General features: G+C 39.6%; 1 protein-coding gene across 4 annotated transcripts in view; it reads left to right on the top strand.

Moving 5' to 3' along the window:
- zfhx3b (zinc finger homeobox 3b) overlaps window positions 1-25,460 on the top strand; it is a 271,800-nt gene that overhangs the window by 98,993 nt on the left and 147,347 nt on the right. For 2 of the 4 annotated variants that reach the window (XM_067416496.1, XM_067416447.1), the window contains exon 4: window positions 8,052-8,469. The gene's annotated coding sequence lies outside the window, so the exon portion shown is untranslated. Of the gene's footprint in view, window positions 1-8,051; window positions 8,470-20,019; window positions 20,461-25,460 lie in introns of those variants that run through there. The other 2 variants (XM_067416695.1, XM_067416379.1) reach the window with 1 other exon arrangement.

Raw genomic sequence — 25,460 nt, 5'->3', positions numbered from 1 at the left:
AATTAGAAGAAAATTGTAAACAGACGCACGCCTTTCTTAAGGGATTATCCATACTTTATGACAGAGCGTTTGAAGTCAGGAAGCTTTCTGAATCAGCATTGCTCAAGTGGGTCTCTTATAGGACATTGTTGTCTTCAATTATTTTCCCGTTATATACGTGTCTGTATGAAGCCAGGATATCATCTATTATTTAGAGATGCAATCGTTTCTGTTTATCAGGTCTTTTTAAAAAAAGGGGTTATCTGTATGCATCACTTTTTTGATTAAACGGAACAAAGCGTAATAAAGCAAGAAGGGTTGAAATGGCTGCTCGTCTCTCCTGCTCCGCAGATTCCCGACCTTTATTGTCATTTAATGCGAGCGATGCCGAGCGAGAAAGAGATCTGAAGAGCAGCTGGCACTATGCTGCACTAACACACAAGGAAACGGGTTTTACACAAGTTCGGTTACACAAATACGCACACGTTTGTACTGAAAGTTTCTCAGAAGCACTCCCCTGCACACTATTGAAGCCGGGGCTTCAGAGAAACTGACAGCTACTTAATCTTGCAAACCGTTTAGGCTTATTAGAGTATCTGACACTGATTTGGTCAGGTGCTGGTTACTGCTGTGTCCATTTAAATAAACAGTGATTTCCTGGAATTTTACTGGACATTAGATTTTGGTGTTTATACATTTGATATCATTTGTGGGTACTTAAAGCAATAGTTCATCTAAAAAATTATAAACCTTAGTGACTGGAACAAAATAAGGGAGAAATTCAGATTATTGTACTAATTGCTCTTTCCCAATTTAAGTGAATGTATCATTCAAGATTAAAAAAAGGATTACATAAAAACACATTTGAATTAATGTTATAAATCTCATCAAGTTCAGGGATGCAAACACATGTATGTTCAAAAAAGAGAGAGGTAACGGTACTGATTGCTCACAGTTCGGTTTGTATCACAGTTGTAGGTTCACGGTTTCAGTACGGTTCAGTATTTGCTATGTTCAGGGAAAAGGGACTAATAAAAGTCCAACAAATAATTTAAATACAAGCAGCATCACAAATAAATACTATTGAGCAAAGATACTAATAAAAAACAATGCTTTTCATGTTTTTCAGGTAGGTCTAACATTAGTTTTTAGGTAGAGAAATTGAATAAATAATCAAATGTAAAATAACTGCATATTTCACTGTTTAAATTAAAGATTAATCCTTATTAAACTTACTCAAGATATTCAATCAAGAGCAGTGAGTGATGTCCTTATCTTTTGTTTGACATTAAATAAACTGCAGTAAAGGCTACTGCCCCTTTAAGACCTAATGCAGGGATACGTGTCGTCTTTCTCGACTGTATAAAGTTCTCTTAAGGCATTTTCAGACTATGTCTGCTTGGATACTCATCAAGATGGACATTCTGACATACTTTTTATGTGAGTTTGTCTTTTCAAGCACAAGACTCTAAAGAGAACTCAATATTTGTGCGCTGTGAGACGAGTGCGCGCTCTCGGATGACCCCACAAAGACAGATCTTCTCAGTGCGCACAAGTTCTTACTCGCGTCTTCTGGCGAATATACCCAGGTGATGATGACGGCGAAAATGACTGGTCATACGGCAGCACTTGCATGCATTGAACAGTTTACAAAGAGAGACCATTTTGCCCACGTTTTTCTTTTATTATCACTGTTGTTTTAGTGCATCACTGAGGAGCCAGTGTATCCATCAACAGAACCATACATAAAGCATTATTTTCAAGTTACAACCCATATTAAAGATGCCTCATTAGATGTGAGATGAACCGCAGCCCTTTATTTACAGATCTATAGGCTAATGGAAATATGATCTTCGATAGAGTTTTACCCATAGAATGTAAAAAAATATGGACGTAGTACCCGTGACGTCACCCATAGGATTCTGATAAGTTCTGAAGCTTAAAGTAGGGGCGAGCTGGGCATTGCCATCTTGTGAGCGAGTCATTGCGTGTCACTTCCGGATAACAGAAAATGGGCAAAAATGTGGGATGTGGGCGGAGCTTAGATGATGCAATGACTATAGACAGCGGAGAAATGGCTAGCCACCTGTAACCATGCCCTTAATTATGCAGAACTTTAAGGCTTTATATAACGTAAACGAATGAGTTATAAAAAAATTCACCCCCTTCACAGTTGTCATGAAGATCAAAATTAGCCTTATAGGCAAAAACCACAATTTGTACCAGGCTGTAAACATGTTTTTTTCTGCTGTAAAGTTGGGCATTTTAACATGGGGCTCAATGAGATTCTGCTCTCTTCTGGAGCCTGCCTCTAGTGGCCTGTTGAGGAATTGCAGTTTACATTACTTCCCTATTGGCTTCAAGAGAGATCGCGGGAGGTTGCCACTTGGTTTTACCTGCTAACTGTCGTAACCGTAGGTTACGCTACACACAGTTTGAATGTTGAACTAAAAAGAGGATTTATAGCTGCAGCGGAGGGAAGTTTAATTTCAACTTTAATTTAACGATGGAAATAATATTAATATAATATCCTTGCCTAACATTCAGCTGTGGAATGACTTTAGATGATTTTGTACCATCAAATCATAATATAAGAGTGATTGCTGAAGGATTATGTGATGATATATATATTTCTGATTATCACGACAGGCTGAAGGTGAGCAATTGTCTGCCTGTCTGAGTTTTGTCGACAGACAGAGGCGGCTGTCTCGTAATTCTCCATAAAAAACCCTGTATAACATTATAACCTGAGCTGTTAACTTACTTTTTAATTCGCCTTCCCATTCATTAACACGGAACACTCATTAAAACAAGAGGCAGGATTCATCACATGAACCAGTCATAGCCAGTCGAAACCAATAAGAGCACAATTGGAGGCATTGGCTTCTCTCATGTGACACCCAGCCCCCTAACTACACACGTCAGCACACTTTAGGTTTTTTGGTCTGTTAAAAGTCAATGGGCTCAGGGGAATCAAGATAAACGTGGTGTCCTGTTGTAACTTGTGTAGTACTTTATACAAAATATTGCTTTGGTGACAAGTATACCATTATTCTCCGATAATCATCCATTCCAGTTGGCTGTTAACTACTGTGACTGGATCAGTGCGTTTAAGTATCTAATCTGTTTGATTTTCAGACTGGTTTTATGAACTGGCTTAGCTGTGTGCATTGAAAATACTTACATTTTGTGCTCCAAAGACAGAAAGTAATGAGCAAATAGGCCAGAATGATCAAATATAAACATTTTATTAAAATCTTCTTGTGCGGTCCCTTTACCGTTGCATTGCAGAATGTTGCATGTGAACTCCGGCCATTAGGAATCCACAAGATTCTGGGAATTTCACGAGGATGCAGATTTTGCATTGGGTTAAGCTGGTCATGCAAATTCGCTGTATTGACAAACAGAAAGCTGCTTGATTTTAAAGAGTTTGTTGTGAGCTGTGCTTTTTGTCCACAAAATTTCACTGATGTGACAACACCTTTACAGTAAAGAAAGTTATTTTTCTAAGCAGGAATCTTTGCAACTCATTTTATTTCTGTGTTCTCTCTAGCCGCAGACACATCCATTGGTGCTTAACTGTCCTTTGGAGACTCTACTATTGGTGATTAGCGTGGCCTTGACATAAACGACCGGATCAATACTTGATGCGCGCAGTCGGCCAAGGTCACTGCCCCTGTTGTAGGATGACCTGGCTGGGCTCGGTCAACTCCTGCCTGATAAATTCAGGGTGACTGACCTTTGCTGACCTAGGCAGTGCATGTCAGACTGACCAGAGAGACTTGGGCTATGGTAGCTGGTCATTGGGCTGCTTCGATAATGAAGTGTTCAGTATTGCCTTCCTGTCAGTCAGTAATTAAAGGAAAAGATATGAAGCCTTAGATATGTGTTGAATGGACAAGCAGGCCATTGGCTACAGAATAGCAATGAACAGGCAGCGCAGCAGTAAAGTGACATGTAAACTACTCTGATATGGACTGCTAATGGCTGCCTGGAAGATGGATTAGATGGGCTGCTGTATACGCAAACACGAACAGATCTTTAAATCTACACGACGAGTGTCCGATGTTCCAATTTACCAAGAAATGTAAGATTTCAAGTATTTTATTTTATTTTAAGAACCTTTAAGAACTTAATATGTGCCACATTTAAATTTATTTAAATTTAATATAAATACAATTCTGTTTATATTAAGTAACAATTTGTTTGATATGAATTAAATAAATAAAAACTTACTGTAAATATAATAAATAGATTTTTTCTATTTCTATTTTAGTCATAAAGTTGCAGTTGCATGTTATAAAGTCAGAGTTGCAAGATATATAAAAAAAATTCTCAGAATTACGAGCGTATATCCTGCAATTCTGACTTTATGACTCGCAGTAGCAAGTTTATATCTCACAATTCTGACTTTTTAACTCACAGTTTAATTGACAGGTGATCTGACCAAACACATCACCAAATCAAGAGAGTTAGTAGATTAACAAAGGTGGACTTGAACTAGAAAAATGTGTGCACTGGCATCTTTCCGCAGTTTGAATGACATTTCTTCAGTGTTCAGTAATGCTAATTTGATGCTTATCAATGAACTAGAAGGAAGAGATGATCGGTTCATGAGCAGCTTTAACTGAGACGCTACAGCGATCACAACACATTAAAGAACCACAAAGCACTAGCCTGACAAGCCAGACACACATCAAGATGTTGGGTCTGGGAACTCACCATTTACAGGGCTCAATCCGAGGGACAGGATGTCTTTCAAATTCCCTCTGCATGCAATTGGATAGCGCTACAACCAACCGGAGCAACGTGAAGCTGAGCTAGTTGATAATTAAACTTTCGCCGTATCCGGTCATCAAACCTCCGGACACATCTTCCCTTTTTAAGAATGACTTCAGTGCCGTTCTTTGTTCTTTTCTCAGAGAAAAGCTTAACTCCAAGTCTTCCAGGGTCGCGGCCAAAGCTGATTCGAAAGGCCGCTGTTCGTCAGCTTTTTTATTTACTCTGCCGTCATTATGTTAAGCCCGTTCACCAACTATATAAACGATGTGATTGGCCTGATCAGAGTTTGTTTTTTCCAGCTCACAAGTCTATGGAGAGTTGCAAGAAAACACTTTGCTGCCGCTAGGGTGCGTCTAGATTTCTACGCTAACAAAACACTTTTGTTGTTTAAATTTCTTTAAAGAAAAATAAATTGTAAACTTGAGACTTTGTTTCATATCAAAAGTAACTTTCTCTGTCCTGTCTGTCGGCGTGTTGTCAGTATCCTTGCTCCGTGATGTATTTTTGTGAGAATGTGTGTGTTGTGAAAGCGGCGCCGTGGCTTGACGGACATATCAACAGTATAACTAAAGGGGTTGCGAACGGTAATTTCTGAGAAAAATATCAGAATTTCAAAATGTAAACTCGCAGTTGTGAGAAAACAAGTCCGAATTGTAAGATAATAGGTCCATAGATTAGATCTGGTCATGTGGTACACACCTATATACCATAGGGCTTTCCCACTGCAGGTGAGGGGAATCCCAGCTTCCCGGTCATCCATGCAGCCAGCTGCCACCACCTGAGACCTTGCACATTCCTCCGTCCACTAACTATTTAGTTGTCAGTGATTTGGTTAAGTGGAATTGACTTTTATCTTCACTGTGCTGTGGGGCTGCCACTGGCGATACACATTCCCCCATCCCTCAGCCTCCTGTCTGCTCTCAGCCCCTGTGTCACATCTAGCACATTGCTATTGGCAGCCGAGTAGCGGCTGATCAATAGCCCAGGTCAGGGATGGCCCGCGGCCCTGCTGCGCTGCAGGCTGGGGTATTGATCCAGATCCACTCCGTTCCGCTGCTCCCAGTGTAAGGCCACAGTCTGCCCAGTGGAGAAGGTGTGGATGGGGAGGTATGGCCCGAGAGAGCACAGCATAGGTGCTTTTCAGGATGTGTTTCTAACACATTCATGAAATTGAACTGCTCTAAACATTTTGGGCCAGATTGACTAAACAGGGCAAATTAGCGTGAGAGCGCTAGTGGTAGTGTTGTCCAAGTTTAAAAAGTACAGTAAAGTACAGTAGTTTTTCTTATTGCAGTAAGACCTTTATCAAGTTTTAATATTGATTTTTCATATATTTAGAACTATCTGTAAAGCTCAATTTATATAATACTAGCGTCACCCAAAAGTTTTAAAAACATATCTGTCATTGCACCTCCATGAATTATATATATATTAATAGGATTTAAAGGAAGTGTATGTAAGATTGTGGCCAAAACTGGTACTGCAGGTGTATCCCCTCACTTGAGGTTGTCAGATAGGTTGCAGGATCCAGCAGGAACGTTTGTGGCTGCAGCTGTGGTAACTAGAGCAGATCTGGCAACCCGGATTCCCAAACACTAGTGACTTCGTGATTGGTAGATAGGTGGAGGGTGGAGCTTCAGGCTGAAACATCAACATCAGATGAGGGCTGAACAACAACTTTTAAATGACAATATCCTGGCTGGAATGCTGTTGTCAGTGATATAAGTATTTGAAATTATATACTTATATGACCTAAAATATATATTTTTTAAAAACAGCTCTGTTGATGTTTGTCGTATCCAGTTATAAATATCGCATAAATTATGGCCTATAGGCGAAAAGGTTTTGTGGTTTGCATGACTGTTCTATCATAAAACACTTATAAATATGAAATGTTTAGCTACTTACATCTTCACACTTTCACCAATAAAGCCGATGGATCATGTTTGGCTTCTGTGAACAGTAAAGCCCACATTCTCACCATCTCGATCTCTTTGACACTGACGATCACTGTTAGACCGCTGAGGCAGACTAACTTTCTGTCAACCAAACAACAAACAGAGCAGTTCCTAATGGAGTGTCAAAAATATCAAATACTTAGGGGAAGAATTCAGCCACGTCTAGTTATCGGCAGGGACCGGTCAACCTCAGTGTCTACAGTGGTTACGGCCCTGGCTCAGGGAGACCAGATGCACGTCGGTGTCGAAGAAGTTCAGACCTTCGCACTCCATCCATTTATCGTCAATCTCGGAACACCCGTCACACCTCCTCCTCCGTCCCCTCACAAGCGTGCCTGCCTCGACTGCTTGTTTTTGTTGCAGTTTTAAGTGCTTCTCCCTGGAGCTCCTCATCAACAACTTAATAAGAGCTCTTGGGAACAATTAAACAGCATCTTTAACCCTGCTCTATCCACAGAGGTAAAAATAATCATAAAAATGTTGCCAAATAGAAGCGACTCCAGGGGGACCGTTCAGAAATCACAGTCTGTCTCCTTCTCTGTCCTTTATTCCCTCAACTGAAGCCCAAGCAGCACAGGCGAGAGCTGTCAGAGCCATAGCCTATGATAGACACATTTACTCGGTTTTCTATCCCAGCCCCATGTGGCGTTCCCTTTCGCTTTTCCCTCCTCCTTTTTTCTCTTTCAATGTTGGAACTGACATGTGAATAAATATGTACTGTCTAAGTGGCTTTGTTGTTGTGTATGAGAGATCTTCCGCAGAGTGCACAATTATGCATGTTATTACAGGAATATGTCTTGTTCTGGTTATGGGGGAAATTAAGTTTCTCCGGAAATTTCGTTTCTTTTTCTTTTTTTTCTTTTCTTCTTCTTCTTTTATGGAGAGACAGAGCCTCTAATGCCACAAGAGGAAAAATTACTCAAAGAAATGCATTTATTACTTAATATAATCTGGAAAATCATGAGGTTTTGTCCTGCAGCAGTAATAAAAATAATTATATATTAATTTTCTGTTCTCTAAAACAGCTTATTACAGAATTCAAAAGACTTGATAGAAGCCATATTGTTCTCTGTCCTCCCCTCCTGAAAGAGATTTAGCCGGCTCTTTCTCAGGGGGAACGAGCACGCAAAGCGAAAAATCTGCACTCACTTACAGAGCATAACTAACAATGGCCTCACCTCCTCTCGGCTCTGCTTCACAAAAGGCAAAGTGTGTGTTTATACGTCTGTGTTAGAATCTATTAAACGCGTTCCTTGTTTTATCCTTTGTTCTGTCGCATGAAAGAAATTTTGCTGTGAATGCTAATAGCTTGTTTTTATTTCTCATCCCTAGGTGGCGCTATCCCTCCGAAAGGCTTTTCCACAGACTGTGGATGCTTTAAACCAAATCTCATAACCGGGTCTCGTAGCTTTGAAAAAACCTGGAAATACCTGGAATTATAGGACTACATCATCCCAAGCCCTTGCCAAGGGACTTACTAGTGCCAAGGCACTGGATCTGAAAGCTTTACATTCTTCTTTACTTTTGAATATACCAACAGACCAAAAAACAAAAGAAGAAGAAGAAGAAAAAAACGATAGCTTTAGCACTAGCGATAGATTACGGCCAACCGCCTGCCATTGCACCAAACCTGCTGTGACCGCAAGGGTTGTGACCTTTCTGGCGCCCACTTCAAACGGACACTTGAAAAGAAGGACGCGGTCAGAGAGGGCTTCCGAGCGGTGGCAACTGAAACCAAAAACCCCATCAGGTAAGGCTGTGAAGTCACTTCTCTTCCTGCTGGCAACACCCCCCAAGCTCCTCGGGGGCTTTTGAAGCCCAGTTGGCCCCCCTGTGTCCAGCCCACATAGGCTGCTTCTCCTCCATGCTGGGCCTACAGGAGAGCCTACTGTAGATAAAGGCTTCCCGGTTTGAAGACTCAATCACATGTCTGCTGCTGTAGGATTAGAGGGAATGTGTGCTGATTGAATTGGGTTGGCTCAAGGATGCTAAGGTGCAGAGAAGGTGATTGACAGATTGATGATGGATTGATTGATTGATTGATTGATTGATTGATTGATTGATTGATTGATTGATTGATTGATTGATTGATTGATTGATTGATATAGATAGGGAAAAGAAGAGTTTACAGATAATCATCAACATCATTGGCATGTGCATATTTTCACCTAATACAAATTCATATTAAGCTCAATTGACAGGCAAAAAACATAATAATACAATTTTGACTTTATTACAAAAACCGCAACACTAACATTGTAAGTAAATAGGGTCAATCTGTGAGAATTTAAGTACACACTTTAGGGTCCAATTCTCACCATTAACAATGACTTTTGCCTCAATAAATTGACTGATTACTGCTCATTAATAGTTAGTGTGGTAGTTGTTAAGTTTAGGTATTGGGTAGTATTAAGTTATGTAGAATATGGTCATGCAGAATAATTCATTAATATGTCTTTTATAAGAAATAAACCTAGTAATATGCTTACTAACAAGCGACTGGTTAATTGGACCCTAAACTAAAGTGTTAACGAATTTAACACTCAGTGTTACTCATACAAGACAATGTGTATGTGTTAACATGATTTAGTGTAAAAAAAAAAAAAGCTAATTCTGTATATCCAATGGTAACGTTTTAATGTGTTCTTGTTACACGTTACATTGTATTTACTATAGTAATAACTATAAATTAGACATTACATGGAACTAATCCTACCCTAACCCTATAGTAAAAACATGTAGCTAATGTATATTACTAAATGTATAATTACACTGAAACACGGACACATTAAAATAACTTCATTATGTAATGCATAAAACCCTAAAAGGACTGTAAAATGATGTGAAAAATCAAATAATGCACACGTTTTAACGGACAAAATGAATGCTATTACTTGAATTACATTTCTGCATACTTCCTTTGAAAGAGCCTCACTGTAACTTTTTTTGGAAGAGTTGAAATTACTTTTTGTTGTTATCAACATTTTACCACGAATGCTGTCAACTGAGCTTAACTTGTATTAACCCGGGAATCTATTCATTTAATACTTGCTTCTAGCATGAGAGTAATTTTTTTGTACGTTTATGATGAGAGATGAACAAATTTCTCACCTCGAACCTGAATACTTTGCCAAGCAAATTTAATTTTTAATATACCTCTGACCATTTCACTTATATTGTGCATTGTGGAGTTTTTCTTTTCCGGTCTGACCTGGCTCTTGAAATGACATTCATTGGTTTATTTGGTGATGATTACTTTGATTTGAATAAAACCAGCTTATGTTACCACCAAGTTATAACTACAAACATTTTACAGTGTAGCTACAAAACAGCCACGCTGTGCTGCCCCGGCGACCAGCATATTCATGTGTAAATGTTAAGCAGTGATATTTTTGTTTCACTAACATGACAGACATACATGCTCTTTAGCTTTTCGAAATGATGGTATTCGCTGCTCTCGGTGTAACCCTGAATGCAAGTAAATAGTGTTTATAGAATTAAGCATTTAAAAGGAAAACAGACGGGCATGCAAGACACTCTGGGAATCAGCCAGGTTTCGAGAAGAGAGCAGGGCCTTTGTTTGAAAAGTTCAAAGTAATTTTGCCAAATTTAGGTCATTTCATATTAGTACTCAGCGGGGAGCTGTCACTTGTGGGGAAAGAGAAAGCAAATAAATAAATAACCTAACAGATGGAGCACTAAAGCTTTTCGTGCATCTTGCACATTTATTTTAATTTGTTTTTGCTTAAAACAAAAACAAAAAAAATACAACACTTCAAAGCATTAAGCAAAAAATCCATCTCTGCTAAACTAATTAGCGACTCCGAAATGGGTTCCTGCGTAGGGCTACGGGCCACGGCAAAGGTACAGGGTCTGAGGGGTCAGGCACGCTCACAACAGGACAAATGTAAGTCAGCAGAAGTCATAAGCGGTGAACGCCCCCGTCAGGAGAGCCGATCTCCCCCTCCCTCCACCCGCCCTCCTCCTCCTCACCCTCCTTTTTCCCCTCCATCCGAGAGCGCTAATGGAACAGTGCTCTTAGCCCAGGGCTCCGGCACCAGACCCCGCTCTGCATGAGGGATGTACTGCACTGCGGCCGGGGTCGCTCCCTTTGTGCCGGCCCTCCTTGGCCTCGCGGTAAAAAGAGCCATGCATGATTTCATACATGAAAGATATATGTAATTGGACAGCAGCAATGCCTATATTCCATATTTACAATTCTAAACAGAGGATGGGAGAAGCAATTCCCTTTATCTCTTTTGGTCATAGTCTCTTTCTCTGCAAGGAACGAATTTCTGCATATCGCAGAGCCCATGATGCACAAAAATACATGAAATGCAGATTATCACACTTTCATTACGGATGAGTCGAATGTGTCGTTTTGACACAGCCCAGCTCCTGTCTCGTGCCCCGCTAGATCTGACTCAAAATAGAGGAATAATTCCCGCTGGCCTCGTCCAGTTCCTGAAAGGGACGTCCCGATGCTTTGTTTATCCGTGGAGAGATAGCGAATGTGTTTGTGTGTTTGCGGCCTTTACAATGCATCTAGCGTTTCAGTTATTTTGCCAGGCTATATGGTTCAGCGTAATGCTTTTGATTGGCTGGGGAACACGCCATTCATTTAAAGGTTTTCTCTCTGTTTGCTCGATGTGACATTGAATTCTGTGTTGGGGACACACGCAGTCGTGTTGTTCGGTGGCCTGTTTTTAGGTGGAGTCCCTCCTGGAGTGTTAATGTAGTGCCAAGTTAAACACCTCTCTTGTTAATTGTCCTAACGAGCTCATGCTTTGCCCGTGAACGGCTTTTTTAATGGCTTGTTTTATGGCCGTGTGGAGCTCCAAGGCCAGACGGGGTCTCCGTCGACCCTTGCGGGGCAGCGTTCATGTGTTATACTGGCCGTGATGCACAGCTTGTCCCCCTTTTGACGTCAACCCTACCCCCACCGTGAATTTTGCAGAAGCCCACCTGCCTCCGCGTCCTGGAGGTCACAGGGGCGGGGGAAATGGCAGGGTTAAGCACCGTGCAACTATGTTCCAGCCGCTGTGGTCACTTGCAATTATACCCCAGCTACATCACCCACAAGACTAGTTGCAGGTTTTAAGGATTTGGCAGCATTGGCTGGTCCGTGTTGTTCCACTCGGCCTTTTCCTCGTTCCTTAATTTCTCATATTACTTTTGCTCTTGTTCTGTTGTTCTTGTACATTCAATTTGTGAATTAGGATGCTGAACACAATATGTATATTTCATTTGTTTTCATTATGATCAATATAATTCAACTTATTTTTAAAAATCACTTTAATTGCTTTTAGGTCTTTGTTTCACATTTGCATTAAACATGAATTTCAGACCATCTTAAACTATATTTATTTTTATCTGGTGTAACACTTTAAAATAAGGTTTCATTAGTTAACACAAACTAATAATGAACTGCACTTCTGCAGCATTTATTAATCTGTTCAGGTTAATTTCAACATTTCTAATACATTATTAAAATGATCAAAAGTTACATTTGGTGACATTAGTTAATGCACTATGAATGGACATGGACAACTGGATTTTTAATGTTACTAATATCAACAAATGCAGTAAGACATACAGTTCGTATTATTAATGTTAACAAATGAAACCTTAATGTAAAGTGTTACTGATATTTGAATAATGTATTCATATATGTATTACATTCATAAATTAGTTCTTTACAATACTGTACAATACTTGTTTTGACAATTTTCAGTTTTTTTCAGGCTTCACACAATTTCCGTCTTCATTAAGATTTACTCCAAATTATTTCATTTACATATTTAGGTATTTTACACATACTTCTTTTAATGATATCTTAATTACTTTTTAGATGTTGGACAGGTAACTGTTTAAATATGGGGTAATTGTGAGGCTTTAAAGTCCAACACACACACACACACACACACACACACACACACACACACACACACACACACACACACACACACACACACACACACACACACACACACATGTTGATCTATGTGGTTTACAGGGACTCTCCATAGGCGTAATGGTTTTTATACTGTACAAACCGTATTTTCTATCCCCTTACACTGCCCCTGCCCCTAAACCTACCCATCACAGGAAACATTCTGCATTTTTACTATCTCAAAAAAACATCATTTAGTATGTTTTTAAGGCCATTTGATTTATGAGGACATTTGATATGTCCTCATAAAACACATTTATAGTATAATACCAGTGTAATACCCATGTAGTTATACAAATTTGTGTCCTCATAAACCACATAAACAGGCTCACACACACACACACACACACACACACACACACACACACACACACACACACACACACACACACACACACACACACACACACACACACACAGTAGTGGAATTAAACAAGGCTGCATGGAAGAATTTGTCATGTGTTTGTGTTTTCATTTGTCTTTGAAAAGATTTGTCAACAAAATGTCATCTGTCTAATTTTTAAGCTAACTATTCATGGCATTTGGGTCATGAAATCACCGTATTTCTCGGTTGGAGACTCGGGGTCTTCGCTCTGAGATGAAATGATTTCCTGAGCAAAGCTCTGCACATAATCCTGCCATAGATGTCAGATGATGGAAGTGGGGAAGGATTTGCACGGTGACCCTTGGCGGGGAGCCCTACTACGCTGTTGCCCTTCAGTGTCTTCTGCTTCCACCTGCTATACATAAAACTTGTATGGGGACTGTACACATGTAGACCTATATCAGCTCTGCTTGAATATTCCAGAAATACGTGTATCATCTTACATTATGGACAGGACAGTCAGATGGCCATATTTGTTTATTATTATTGTGTTCATGTTTCGTGGGAATTGAACTGGTTTCATATTTTGAATGTAGTGAAAACGCATACATGGAGGTGAAGGCCTAAAATGCGCAGATCGCATGCTTTACTCGATCTATATATTTCATGTTGATATCGAAAGGCGGGAAGAGAATCTTCACTTGTCTGCCCTTTTCTCGATTCCTGAGATCTAGTTTAGATCATTTTGTTGCAGTGCATTCATTCCACACCGGAAAGTCGCTTTATTTCTGTGTTATTCTCTTACCTGCGCAGAGATAAAATTGAGGTTGCAGAGAGTCGGCGGGATGAGGATGAGCTGGTTTGCAGCTGTAGCTCTTCTGGACGCAGACTTGCTTCAGGCTGCTTTTCTTTCTGATTGTTGCACGACCGTGAACAGATACATTTGTACTGCTTAACCGCGCAGACAGTGAATATGATCCGTTAAAGGTTTATTTGAATGTGCTTTTGCTGTTTTCTGAAGATTATACACTTAGGCTACTGAGGAACATAAATGACTGTATATGTATATGTGTGGGCGTGCTGCTTTTAAGAGCTCGTGTCTTACTGATATCGATAAAAATGATAGAATTTTGCCAACAAAATGCCGAGGTAGATTTTGGGTTGAAGTTATAATAGATAAGATGATCGGTGACGCGCGCGCGCGCGCACACACACACACACACACACACACACACGCTGCTATAATTCGATTGACACATTCACATGTTTGGCTTTTTCCCCTCAGTTATTTTAAGGGATTATAATAGATTCATATTTATATATTTGTATTTCTTTATTAGCTACAACTAGACCGTTTAGGCTGTTGAGCAGGTCTCAAATACCGAGGTAACACCACATCATTTCAGCAGTCTTTATGCAAATATAACGCACCGATTTTAAATATCCTGTGTTGAGATTCGTTTTTTAAATTGTATGTAATATTTTATTGCATCATTTATTTGGATACAATTGGAGTGCAGATAGGTTAATTTTGATTTTGGATGACCCATTTTGGTGGCAGTATTAGGTATCCTAACTTTAACGATCCAAATCAGTAATATTTTAGAAAGTGATGTAAGAGTAATTATTAATTAATTTGAAGAAGAAAAAAATATTTGCATAATTAATTAATTCATAAAAAAGTGAATACGTAATTTTTTAAGTGAAGCACAAGATATGAGCCATTTCCCCCACAAAAAATATTGTACATTTTATTAATTAGTGTTTATGATTGTAAATCAAGTTTTATATAATTAAGATGATAAATTGACATTTTCTTGGTGCGTTATTCAAAATGTTCGTCCTACAATGTGCCCAAACATGTGTTAGGAACGTTGTCCTTAATTAATTAATTATGTAATTAATTAATTTAAAAGTCTGCTTCCTTAAATCATTTTAAAAACGCGTGGTAATTGATTTTTAGGATTTTATTTGCAGACATTGCGGTATGCAAAACACACAGATGTTGTGTTAAAAGCACACAACAAAAAGACAAAGATATTTAGCCAACCTTCTGTTGTATTCATGAGCACATTCATTGAAATATACAAATATTTTGACACAGTAAAAACAATATATTTTATAATTTACCCCGCGTATCCGAAACTGCGTTAATTACGAGCGTACAGCTCTCAAACTGGATTTATTTGTTCCACATTTTATATTTATGCTTTATAGTATCAGATTGTAGTCTAGCCGTAAAAACATTATTATCCTTAAAAGTGTACTTAATGAAAGTGCTTTAATTGGTTTTAATAGTTCATTTAAATGCTTCTAGAAACGGTGAGGAAAGGAGTCAGATGCAGTTCTCCGATGAAATCACCACAATGATAAAACCATGTAAATAAAACAGCGTGTTTTTCAAACATTAGGCTATATAGTGTCGTTTGAAATATGAGATGGCATGTTTTCATCTATAAAAAAAAAACAAAAAAACAAAAAAAACATAACGATGCCTGTTCTGTTTGACTTAAAGGTGCATGCTAATTAAGACATTCCTTTGACGCGCATCATATTTGATTCACACGCCTGCTTATCATATCTGCGAGCGGATTTCTATCATAATAAGACCAGTGTCGTTTTATCTATGTTATACAGTCATAAAATAATTTTGCAGTTAGTGCAATATTATTTATTCTGTCTTACAGCGTTTATTTATTTATACAGTGTTGTTGTTTTCGGCATTGTTATTATTTATGATTTCCATCATATCAGATTTTTCCTAAGTCATGATATTTTGTTTTTCTCTTTTAAAATTGGCCCCAAAAACTCACATGAATAAAAGGTCTCCGGCTGAGCGCGCTACGCTCCTTTCAAGTACATGGCTTCGTGCGTAAAGTTAAGATGTTTGATGAAATCTGAAGCAAGGAATCTTGTAATTTTCCAGCGTACATTTACCTTTATGCATACGAGTGCTTGATTTGACGCGGTGGTATAGATCAGCTGAAGATGCCAGATAGGGAACATATATCCCTGACAAGGCAGGTTCATGTGGTGTTTGAGCCCCTTGGCCAGAGTGAACATAAGAGGGCGCTGCCATTGCACCTGGTAGCACGTCCTGCCCCATGCCGCCACCCGCGGCTTCAGACCGGACAATGCTCATGTGCTGTCAATGCCTCTGAGTCCCAGCGTGTGATTCAGACCAGCCATGCGCCACAACTCTCACCTCCTCTGCTGCAGACAGTGCATGCGCCCGTTGGAGGGCCCATTCCCAAAAAAAGCCGCTGCTGTTGACTGGTGTCTCTAAGTTAAAGCTGCATTAGTTAACCAAGCGGGGAAATGTTAATTAAGCGCGATGTTCTTTCATTAGGGACGCATGAAGATGAGAAACCTTTGGAAGCCCCATGCGAATGCAACTTGCTTCCATGTCAATGCATTGACAAAATCCACATATTAAATCTGAACTATGTTCTTCGCCTTTTATTAAAGTTGCTCTTTATTTCTGAATGCTTTCACCTCTTTTCATTTCCTTACTGCTTTAATGGTGGCACGCGTGGGGCACGAGGTTTTTGTAATATAGGCCAACTAAGAAATACATACACGCACATTGATTTAAGCCTTTCATTTTTGTTCTCTCAAAAAAGTAGTAGCTTATTTTGTTTTCGTCATAAATAAAACGGCAACGGATTGTGATTTTGTAGTAGCAGTTTAGACTTCATATGTGGAATTCATTGTTTGCACGGCGATGGGCCGAGGTTTACACACACATCTCTGACTCCTGAGTCTGATCAACCAGCATGTTCACCATGAGGGGTTGGTCATGCATATTTGGTTCTCTGTTCAGTCATTCCCAGTCATATTTAGGGCAGAGCATTCGCAATGGATCGGCCCTAACAGATGAGACACACATTTAGCCTATATTAAAAGAGCATGCAACGTCGATTATGCGTGTATCTGTTCAAGAAAACGAAGCTAAGGTGAAATGTACGTCCATAAATTCGGCTATCAAGCGCCCGACAGGACCACACTGCATATTCAAATGTGCTTAGATTGGCCATGGCAGGTTACAAAGCGACAGACAAGCTCTGATTCTGTCCCTTTTCACGCACCGGCCTCTTATTATCTCACTGCCCCTCTAACTCTTCACGCACTCTATTTTCCATTCATTCATTTTTACAATCCCTCTTTCCCAAGAGAGCAGGCGCATCACCAATCCTGAAGATCCTCTCAAGGCAAAATCTCTATGCATATCAAACATATCGACGTTTTATTTTGGAACTTTTCATTTGTCACTGGAAGTTAGTTTTTGCGAATATGTAATATTTCGCATATATGCAGCACACGCGTCAGCAATAATAAAATACATGCTCTTAAAAGCATAACTTAGATTTACGCGAGCACACACACACATACGGAGACACTCGTCTAGACTATGTATGAACTGTTTAATATTGCTATTGTTTGTATAATGCATCGATAGCCGTTTGTGATGTGCTTCAGTGCGTGCACTGGGTTTCATCGAGGCAATAGGTGTGTTTCCTTGAAAATCCCAAAGCGAGGAGTTCCACTGTATGCTCTCCAACACATTCTGTATGATATGACACGAGATGGGAATAAAATAAAATACAATGCTTATTATATTCTAAATATTTATTTAAACATAACATATTTTTCTGGAATTGTATTACATTGAAATATGACATTTGTGATAATTATTAGCATGTCGTATGACCACATGTTTAATCCTTAAATAATATACACACATCAATCAATGATAATTGTACAGCACAATGCACACATTTATTAGTATTATTATACTAGATACATCATGCTTAATTGTAGTGCGGCAGTAAGTAATATCACGGAATGCATTCTGGAAAAAAAAAAAATCGTTGTGCAACCCAACACAATAGAAAAAGGGGAAAAAGTTACAAAACACAACAACGTAAAAGTTATCTATCTGATCATTTTCCAATAAACATTATGTAATCGATAAAAGCAGGTTAGTTGTATTTGGAAGGATTAGGGCCCCTTAGAGTTGTCAATAGAGAGAGAGCGAGAGAGAAAGAGAGGGAGAGGAATTGTCATTTCTTTAGTATGAATCAACAATAGAATTACCATGAGAAAGGACACCGGCCTGGGCTCAAAGGTCGGAACTGGGATACACGCTTTTGACTCGGGAAGAGGGCGTTTTAAGTAACCACCAAGAGTATAGGAGAATTGTTTTGGGCTAAAGTGAAAAAAAGCAAACCTGTGGAGAAACCCACCGATCTATACTACAGTTGTTACTATTGATCAAATGTCACCTCTTTGAACGCACGCGCTTGAAAGTTGCACTACTTATCGAGAATTATTTAAAAAACACAGCATGTAACGCGTATTGTGTCATTTTACGCCGCTGCCTGTTTAAGGGACGATTTACATGATATTGAAATGTACAACGAAATGAACATTGCGTCTTTTCAAATGCCATGTTTAAATCCTCTTTAAAATGCAATAACATATTAAAAATATCACAGTGGGTTGTAAAGGTTATGCTAAAACATGATGTCAAGTAAAGAAATTACAAAATAGAATGTTCATTAAAGAACTTGTGATTTTTACATTGCACCCTCTCCCTCTCTTACATGCTGTGTGTGAATTTGTGTGTGTGTGTGTGTGTGTGTGTGTGTGTGTGTGTGTGTGTGTGTGTGTGTGTGTGTGTGTGTGTGTGTGTGTGTGTGTGTGTGTGTGTGTGTGTGTATGTGTGAGAGAGAGAGGGGAACAGAAACAGAGAATTTGATATATTAAGATTTTCCATGTGCCTCAAATCTATACAGTGCTTTTTGGTTGAACTTTCTATCGAGATAATATCTGAAGAAGCATCTCTTATCATGCATGTCAGTAAATTAAAGCATCTATGTAACCTACATTGCATGCGTTTGACTCTAACAGGATTTATTTCAATTTGTCCAGAAAGGCTAAAAAAGAGGGAAGTGGTTGCTTTTGCGGTGTCTAATTTTTGAACAGTTTTCCCTCGCATTCGGTTGCAATGTCTTGATTCCTCCTCGTGCACTCAAGATCTAGTATGATGGGACAGACCGGGAGCGTAAATACAGGCTGTATATTAAGGTGTTACCACGATAGATCAAAGTCATACTTCATTTATTGCACTTAAGCCTACTTTATAACGATGTTATACATGTTATGTTGCAAGCATGTGTTGCTAACTTGTCATTTAATATTATTAGTCTTTATTAACTTCAGAAAATAAAACAACAAAAAAGCAGGTATAGGCTAATCATATATCGTTTACGTGCATGTAACAATAATCACATTTAAGATTACGCAGTGTATTAATAGTTCCTGTTTGTTTCTATACAGAAGTTCAGAGGCTCAGGCTTACACAATCAGATAAAAAAAGTAAAAAAGTAAAAAAAAAAAAAAAAGAGATTTTTTTTTTTTCTTTCAATGATTTGTCAATACATACAGTGTTTTTGCAAAGTGCGTGTTGTTACAAGCCTACTGTTGGAAAGCAGCCTACTGTTTTAAGTTTGCTGTTCACAAGCAGATGCATTTAGCTTATTATTTAACATTTGCAATGAAAAAGCTTTACTAAGAAAGTTGCGTTTTATAAGTGTCCACATAAAGCCGCCTTTGTTTCACTTTTGTCTATTCTAAAAGAAAAAGAAAAAAATCTAAACAGTGTTAATCCTGTCATAAGATGGTTTTCTTAAATAAGAGGCGACCGAAAGTGTGACGAACTCGTCGGGGTTTGTAAGCGCTCTAAAGTTCGCTTTTCCGAGGATAAAACTGCGCTATTTCATTCCATAAACATACACGTTTTGATTTCTAAATCTAAACTAGGACCCAATAACACAGGCGCGAGAAAACATTGTGCAGCAGGGTCTGCTGCGCGCGCGCCGCTCCACTATTAACTTTCAGTGTCTTCCTTCTCATCCAACTCTTACTTTGTGCTGTACTTAATTCCATATTTTCAATTCCCGATCACTACTTTCCTCTTTCTCGTTCTCCATCTATCCCTCCATCCCTCCCTCCCTCCTCTATCTCCCTCCTCCCTCTCTCTCTCCTCGGCTCTCTGCTGAATCTTATTGATCCAGAAGGTGGCTAATTAGCCCTTCCCGTCGTGCCTGTGTAATGAAGCACATGCGCACTGAATTAATCACAGCCATTTTTTGCAGGAAACTAATTAGCAGGAATAAAGATCCAAAGAGTTTTTTTCTTTTCAATCATCAGATCTCACTTTCACCTCTTCCTCTCTCCCTCTAACACAAGACTCATCGCCTGCTTTGCATCCAAATTATTTTTATATTGCCTTTACAACTAATACTCCGGTTTTTTACTCTCCGCAACAACAATGATCTTTCTTTTACCATCATCCTAAACGCAAACTGACCAAAAGGGACTGCCTTGATGGGATCTTTAGCCAAAGCGTCTCAATACTGGATTAAAAAGCACGGATCTCAAAGCGGCAGCCAAACATTGTAAGTTGTAACTTTGCTTTCTCTTTCTTTCTGTCTCTTTTAGCGTTACGATTCTCTTTAGTTTCAATAACAGACTAAAGCGATGGCTTTCGGGATTTCGCCGTATCAGCCCCGGCTTTGCCTATTCTCCTAGCAGGATAAAGAACAGGCGATCGCAAGTTATTTTCATGCAAGTTGCTTTTATTTGCTGCCGTTTATTAGTATCGTTACCTGTGTTTACATCTGGCTTCGTCCTCGCTCTTCTCATGACTGGAAGAAAAGAAAAGGGCAAGACAGCGATTCCTTTTCCAAACAGTTGGATTTAAAACATACTTCTGCATGTTCATGTATTCACACGGGTCACAAAAGGACCGAATAGTGTCAAGAAAGAGGTTTTTGAGAGGGTGTCGATGCGCGAGGGTTGGTGGGAGAGTAGCGGGAGCTCTGCGCGATCGTAGCCGGGAGAGGAGCGTCTTAGTCCAGCCTGCGAGTCCGTCCGCGTCCGCTGAGCGGGAAGAGTCTCCCGCTTTTCCATTTTTTACACCGATATGCTCATTCGTCCTTTATTTTCATTTCCTCCCTCATTTAGCGAGCAGAAATCTTCAATAATGCGGCCATCGGTACTTTTTCCGAGTCCCTTTTAGTGTGGATTTCTCCGCCCTTTGCTGTGCATTTCAGTTCCTCTACTTTTCGCTCCTGTCACTTTCACCGTCTTTTCTCGTTTTATTTGTCATTCCAAGGGACGTTAAAGTTGTTCTTTGCTGCTTCCCAGCCGGAGTCACATGCAAATCGATAGGCATGTGTGTGTGTGTGTATGTGAAGTGTGTGTGTGTGTGTGAGAGAGAGTGTTTAGGGGAGTGTGTTTGGTATAGAGACGGAGCCCCGGGTCTCAGGAGCGGATCAGCCGGAGCTCACGGAGCCCGAAGAGCCGCGCGACACACACAGCGATCACGGCGAATGACTTAAATCAAGAAATACACGCATACGGCGTGGGTTTTTAAATCTAAAAATCAAAACAATGAAATGAAATGTCATTTCAACAACAAAGACTACGAGAATTAAATCAGTATTACGTTTTACAACTTACGTTCTCCTAAGGGAGAAAAATACGACGAAAAAGATATTCAGATTACAAACAACGCTAACAACTTCGGGTCGCTTAGCTCGAACTAGCTTAAGCTGTTGAGGTGAAATATCCCCACATTTAGACGAGGGGTCGAATTTTAATAAAGCTACAACTTAATGAAAACCACAGGTGTAGCATACATTTTAAAAAAAATGATAATAAAAAAAAGAAAAGAAAAAAAGATGGGGACCTCAAAAGTGGCGTGAACGAAGAGCTATTTAAAGATAGATAGTCCTTCCAAGGTATACGGACAAGAAACAAACGGAAATGTGGATCCATAACAATGATACAGTGTAGCCCACAGTGAGATAGAAAATAGAAGAGATGCAATGGAAGGACAGACAGACCCAGAGCTGACTGACTGTTTGCGAGCTGCTCATGGATGTGCAGGGTTGGGGAAGAAAGAGAGGGGGAGGTTGAGAGACTTGGGGTCAGACGGCAAGAAACAAGGGAGCAGGGGTCACAGAGTGAGTGGAAGAAAGATAAAAAAGAAAGAGAAGGGAAAAACCCAACATTACACAGCAAGCGAAGAGTGGGAAAAGAGTGGGGTGGGTTATGTTTTGGGGTCAAACAATACAGAGAGATTGTGGGGTTAGCAAGACTATAAAATGTACCTCAAGTTTGACCAACAAAAGAGCAGCCGAAAAGAGAGTGTGTCCATAGTATAAAGTAATGATTTTTTTTAGAAGAGAGAGAGAGAGAGAGAGAGAGAGAGAGAGAGAGAGAGAGAGAGAGAGAGAGAGAGAGAGAGAGAGAGAGAGAGAGAGAGCTCTTCAAGGAAGGCATGCATGCAAAGAGAGTTGAGAGGATAGACGGGGTCAAATAGCCACGGGCCATATCGAAGGAATCAGGGAAGAGGTCAGAAAAACACAAATCCCAAGACCTTTTTATCCTTTCCTGACGTGTCGTAACAAGAGGAACCAGAAGCTAACGCAGGGACGACACACACTTGTTTAGGTTAAGACTGTGCAGTGTCTGGAAAGCGTAGGTTTATTCATTTCGGTCTGTTATATTTTATTTTTTTGCAAGGAAGAAGTATTACAACATAATTGCCAAAATTTGTGTGTGTGTGTGTGTGTGAGGGGAAACTGGCAGAGCCGTTCTGTGTTTTCGTTATTATATTTTAATCTTTCTCCTTAACCGTTTAAAAAGGGACATAGTGAGCACCCAGCTTCTCTGATTTTAGGAGAGAGAATGAGGGAGGGAGGGAGGAGAAGGAAAGATAAGTCAGGGGTTTAATGTCTCTCGGCTCCCTAGTACAGGGGTGGCAATAATTACAAGCGTCACACAAAAAGTATATATAGTTGCTGTGCATGGACTCTCACTCGCTCTAGCTCTCCCTTACCGTTTCCCTTCCTCTCTCTCTCTCTCTCTCTCTCTCTCTCTCTCTCTCTCTCTCTCTCTCTCTCTCTCTCTCTCTCTCTCTCTCTCTCTCTCTCTCTCTCTCTCTCTCTCTCTCTCTCTCTCTCTCTCTCTCTCTCTCTCTCTCTCTGGCTTTCACCATCACAAAACAAAGACAGCAGGCAAGGTCTTTGCCATCTCACTCACTCTTCAAAAACTCATGGATAGGCTATTCAGGGCTAATCCTTTTGCGGACAATGATTTTGATGGCAGTTGACTCATTTCTAGGAAGTCATATTGTTGCAGTATTTGTTGTCTGTCTTGCCTTTTGTGTTTCACCTGGTCATGAAACACTTAAACACGTAGCATTTAGTATCTCGCGTCCATATCAAGCAGTGTAAAACTACGCTGTGTTGCGTGTGTGTACTTAACACTGTATTATTATAGGCTCTGAACAGATTTGTGTGCTTGTTGGGCTGCTGTAAGGATAGTCGCTGTTACAAAAAATGTCTGACTGAGTTGTGCATATGTTTGCGTTGTGGTTTGGCAGAACATTTGCATTGTCTCAATTCTTTCAGGCTTTTCTCAAACCTACAGAACGATACAGACGTGCGCTATAGTCCGTCTTTTTGTACCTGATTTCAGGCTTTTTTTTAAATAATAAACTTCCCTCCGTTTCTCACATGTAATGTTTGATTTTTAACCTTAGTTGATTTGTCTCTGGTTATTAAATGTTTCATTTAGCTTTTCATAGATATTTTTAACACATGGACGTTGTTTTGAATGATATGTTTTTGATAACTACTTTAGAAAGAAACTACTTTAATTAAGATAACTTTTTCTTAATTCTAAATTATTCATAATTTATTACACACGTATATCTAAAATAATGTTAATATAGACTTGCCTTTAATTGAAATCTCTTATTAACATTTATAACTATATTATTATTATTCATGTTCGGGCAATTTGTAAGAATGTTTTTAATGATAATTTTGTAGGATTGGCATGCTGTTCATATGATACTGTCGCTTAGTGAAAATGCTTGTTCAGCAGTAGATTTGCTATATTTGCTTTCTTTCGCTTTCTTTTTTTCTTTCTCCAGAGGTTTGATTTCTCTTTGCTTCCTCTATATATACACAGCAATTGTATATATTGCCAAGTGTACTCATCCTGGTCATGTATGGTGCATAAATCGGAGATGCTGCTGTGACAAGACGGCTTGCCGAGTGGCATTTGAGTGTGTATGGATATCGTTGTGGAGATATAGGGCAGGGGGAGACTGTGCTTTCCTCTTTACCCCTCCCTCTCTCTCTCTCTCTCTCTCTCTCTCCTCTCTCTCTCTCTCTCTCTCTCTCTCTCTCTCTCTCTCTCTCTCTCTCTCTCTCTCTCTCTCTCTCTCTCTCTGGCACCCGTAGGGAAAGCCTCGGTGATGTCCTCAGTGGTAGAGGGCCCTCTTTGGGTCAACATCAATGACAGGCCTCCTTTGAGTATGCTGTATAATAATAACATTGATATTAAATGTTTATACATGTTATGCACATTTATTTTGCAATATTAAATATGCAATTAAAAGGCATATTTATTTTATAGTGTTATATTATTTTATTTTTGACAATACAACATAATCAGCAGTGAATATATATATATTTTTTTTTAAACACTGTATTTTTGAACAAACACACATATACGCATGTGTGTGTGTGTGTGTGTGTGTGTGTGGAGCACTCACAGCACTCAGAGATGGTCCAGTGTTAAGGTGAAAGCAGTGTGTGTATGTGTGTGTGGAGAGGAGCCGATCTCTGTCACGAGTTTTCCATTAATCCAGTCGTGCCGAGGAGGAGCGCAGAGAAAGCCCAGCCACCTCCATTTGCTGTAGGGCTTGGATTGTGTGTGTGTAAATTAGGTTAGCAGGAGCACTGGGTCTGATTACACATGATGGTTTTGAATATGCAAGCCTGTGCAGTCAGGACCAGTTCTTCCAGTCGTCCCATAATGAGGGGGAGGACAATGCCGTACGTGTCAGTGCTATCATTAAACCACCGACTGGGGGTAGGCTGAGCGTGGGTGGGGAGGATGGTCCGTGTGTGTGTGTGTGTGTGTGTGTTTGGGGAGGGGGGTTCAGAGATAGTTAGGTACGCTATACCTGTGTAAACTCAGCTTTTAGCACAAGCTCAGCTCAAGCCACGGTTTCACCTTTCAGACGGTTGCAATGACTGTCTGCATGTTCGTTTCTGCTTCCTCTTTTTTCTCCTCTTTTTTTGCTGTTTTCTTTTATTTGTTCCCAGTGAAGTTGGCAGAAGGGTCTGTGGCTTGCTGTTTCACAATACGTTATCATGTTAACTGTCTCCAAATCATTGTGGTGGAGATTTATGATAGAGTGTGTGTGTGTGTGCATGTGTTTGCATGTGATCTTTTCTGCCTATTTTTAAAATCTTTATATATATATATATATATATATATATATATATATATATATATATATATGTGTTTTTATTTTTACTTTGAAAGGAAAAAATGAGCAATAGAAAACAAAAAAGAGATAAGCAGAAGT

Source organism: Pseudorasbora parva, chromosome 1 (assembly GCF_024679245.1).
Source record: "Pseudorasbora parva isolate DD20220531a chromosome 1, ASM2467924v1, whole genome shotgun sequence".
In the NCBI taxonomy this organism is placed as follows: domain Eukaryota; kingdom Metazoa; phylum Chordata; class Actinopteri; order Cypriniformes; family Gobionidae; genus Pseudorasbora; species Pseudorasbora parva.
This window is presented reverse-complemented; position numbering and strand designations above follow the sequence as displayed.